General features: G+C 43.8%; 1 pseudogene; it reads right to left on the bottom strand.

Annotated features, from left to right (window-relative positions):
* Positions 1-462: 462 nt before the first annotated feature.
* Positions 463-1,016, bottom strand: LOC745333 (large ribosomal subunit protein uL22-like; annotated as a pseudogene).
* Between the last annotated feature and the right edge of the window lie 2,608 nt (positions 1,017-3,624).

The raw sequence follows: 3,624 nt of genomic DNA, 5'->3' as shown, positions 1-3,624 counted from the left end.
AAATGTTGTGTCTAACTCCTTGCTGCTTTATGTTACACTCCTGATGCAAAGTCTTCATTTGAGCTCATTTATTTGGATAATAAAGACTTCCGAATCCTCAGTCCATCATCCAGTATTAATTATGCCACTTTTTTTTTTTTTTTTGAAACGGAGTCTCACTCTGTCATCCAAGCTAGAGTGCAGTGGTGTGATCTTGGCTCACTGAAACTTCCGCCTCCTGGGTTCAAGCAATTCTCCTGCCTCAGCCTCCTGAGTAGCTGGGATTACAGGTGCATGCCACCATGTCCGGCTCATTTTTATATTTTTACTACAGACAGGGTTTCACCATGTTGGTCAGGCTGGTCTCAAACTCCTAACTTCATAATCCACTCTCCTTGGCCTCCCAAAGTGCTGGGATTACAGGCATGAGCCACCACACTTGGCCTTTTTAAACTTCTAATTGCATTTATTTTAATGCTGAATTTACTCCCCTGCCATAAGTTTTTGTTTCTTCAATTTCTTCTGGGATATCTTTTTCCTCTGGGCAACTTCCTTTTCTGGTTTAGGAACAATCCGTTCCTTTTCAGTAAGGATCATCTCAATGTGGCAGGGAGAGCTCATGTACAAATTAATCCGACCATGAGCTCTGTAGGTCCAACGGTGCATCTTAGGTGCTTTGTTCACTAGGATATGCTCAATGACCAGAGAATCTACATCTAAACCCTTAAGTTCAGCATTACTCTCTGCATTTTTAAGAATGTGCAGCAAAAATTCAGCACTTTTTTGGGCCACCGACCTTGTGTCCAGCCCCACTGCTTGGCCTAGGCACATCTGCCAGCTCCACCATTGTAACGTCGAAATGGTACACACTGCTTCTGTAAAGTGACATTTTTCAGATACTTCGTGGCTTTTCGTATATGCATACCCTTGATGGCCTGGGCAGTTTCACGAGTGTTCTGAAAGAGAACACGAAGATTTGAACCTCTTGATTTGCATGATTTTGTGCGGTTGTCAGGGTCAAGTGAATAGTGAACCATTTTCACAGATTGCCTCAGGCTGCTTAGGGAAACAGCTAATTATGCCATCTTTAGCCTTGCATCTTCAGAGAGAGAGAATCCAACTTGGATGCAAGACCTGGGTACGTCCTTCAGTCTTCTGAGCTCTCAAACACAAGTGATGATAATATCTGCCTTGCAAGACTGTGGTAAGGATGAGAAATCAAGTAAGAAAACTGCACCAGGTGTGCACTACTGCTGTCTGTAACTTTAATCAACAAATCCCCAAACAACAGTCAGTCTTCTTCTGAGTTGTTCAAAGAAGCACTGGATGGGTCAGGGCACAGGACAGGCCCATTAGTGGTGACCACCCCTGAGCCAGTTATCAACTCATCAGATTTAATAGCTGAACTGCCGTCAAATATAAGCTACGCAGAAGCAGAGATCTTAGTCTGTTTTGTTTACTGAAATCTCACATACCTAGACCATTGCTTGGCACATAGTAAGTACCCAATAAAGATTTGTTAAGGTAATGAGTGTGATTCTGTGAGTGGCTCTGTCCTCACCCACATGTTCTGGAGCCTTCATCATATACCTGAGAAATCCATGCTGTCCATGCCGTGCTGTCTTCTGGCCCAAAGCTGGTCCTGCCTCCCTCGGCCTCTCAGCTCCCAGAGGTATAGAGTGCAGGTGGCCACACCAGCAGGAAACTGACAACTCCCTCTACTCTACCCATTTTCCACTTCCTAATTACCAAGATGTTTAAACTATAACATGAATAGCCACATTAAGGCCATTTGTTATATGTAAAGCAGGGGCATAGCACATTGATAATTAAGGCCTCCCTCTGTGACAACCTACATGCTGGAGGTGTAATTACGTGTAAATACCCCTTCGTTTGGTAGCCTTTATTACTGGGCTTAAACATACATTCAGCTAGTTATTAGTGAAATTCTATAGTGTCCTAACGAACTGTTGTTTCAATAAATGGAGTAGGAGTTTTCCAGCCTGTATTATGTTTTCTCTGCTGATCCAGGGCAGTGATTCCGTGGTGTAATTTTTTTGGTGTCTGCATATTCTCCATTTTCATTATGGAAAACTCAAATCTCGGACACTCTTAGGGCTGGAAAAACAGCCTCTTGACATTATTTTCTGGTTCACATTGGCCATAGAAGAGATTTTTCCTTCTTTTAAGATTTGCTGCTCAGAGGGTCTCTACTCCATGCAAAAATAAGAAAACCCCACAGATTCCAGTTCTCTTCACATTTGGTTTCAAGGAAGCAAGAACTCACAATCAAGCCAACAACATGCATTTATTATGGCCTTGCTGTCCATAGCCCTGAACTAGGACTATATTGAAATAGTATGTTTTTGAGTTGGACTAGCATTATATACAAGCCTATTTAAACATGTAGATCTCCATCTTATTCAAATGAGACAGAAAAGCAAAGATGGTGGTAGAATGGGGTGTTTAATCCCTTCATGCCTTATCCTGGCTTCTGATGGTGTATAAAAGAGTGAGTCCCAGAAAGGAGTAGAGACCTCCTCAGTCCTCTTCTGAGACTGGCTTTACTTGCTTTCTCTTCCCAGATCCTAAAGCAGCAGCTCCAGAGTGTCCCTGTAGGAGGGACTTCACAGTGGCTGTCAGGAGGCTGAAGTGCTTCAAGCTGCTGTTGCACAGCTAGTACATGGGGTGTACTTGACTCATCTGTTTGGGATGAATTGGGGCAGAGAATCAAAAGAGAATATGAAGGAATTAAAGGGGATAAGACTACCTCTTAGAACAGCGACTTCAGATCTCCTGCTGGCTGAGGGGTAAAGGGTCAAGTCACCCATCCTCAGAGACCTCTATTCTCAGTGCGTTGCACTCCGTGGGGCTCAATCCACATGTGGGGAAGAAACGACAGTTCCTATGGGTAAAGAGGTACCATTTCTCCTGTCCACCATGCAGCAATTTCAGAGATGTGGGTGCAGATGACCTCTGTGCTTCCCAAAACTCTGTTGCTTTTAGAACCACAGGGGAGAGAAGATGATTTTAGACACAATATACCATGTTATTGGCCAAAAGGAAGGCCCGGAGAGACATGGTTTAGAGAATTGCATTCAACAGGCACACTGGAGCAGAGAAATATCTTAGTTCTGGAACCACAAGATGAAAAAGATGCACAGAGGAACTCATGGCCTCCAGGAAATGCCCATCAGACATTTCTCCAATGCTGAACCCCAAGTTTAATGTGTTTGTTGAGTAAGTGGGTATTCCTGAATATTGTACACATTTAGCCAAACTTCCAGGAGGCTGAGAAGTCCTCTAATGGCTGCCTCATGAAAATCAGAGTAGTGGCCTGGAAAGATGGAGTTAGGGGCTGCTTGCTGGCCCCAGGACTGGTCTCTTCCCACCAGCTCACCTTCCATCATCCCTCTCCAAGGCTATTTTCCAAACTCTTAATTCCTTTAAATGTTTCCACTGCACTCCACCTCTGCAAGAAGCCCTCCTTGATCACTGTACTTGCTATGCCTCTGGCTTTCCCTATATTTGTATCTTTTCTTCCTAGAGACAAACTGTGCACTGATTCTAAGAGGAATTTTCTTGAGAGTGAATTATGTGCTCAGAAATTAATCACTTGCAAGTAGTGGGGTTGAAGGGACGCCT

This window comes from Pan troglodytes, chromosome 7 (assembly GCF_028858775.2).
Source record: "Pan troglodytes isolate AG18354 chromosome 7, NHGRI_mPanTro3-v2.0_pri, whole genome shotgun sequence".
NCBI classification, from domain to species: Eukaryota; Metazoa; Chordata; class Mammalia; order Primates; family Hominidae; genus Pan; species Pan troglodytes.
Note: the sequence above shows the minus strand (reverse complement) of the source record. Positions and strands in the feature narration are given on the sequence as shown.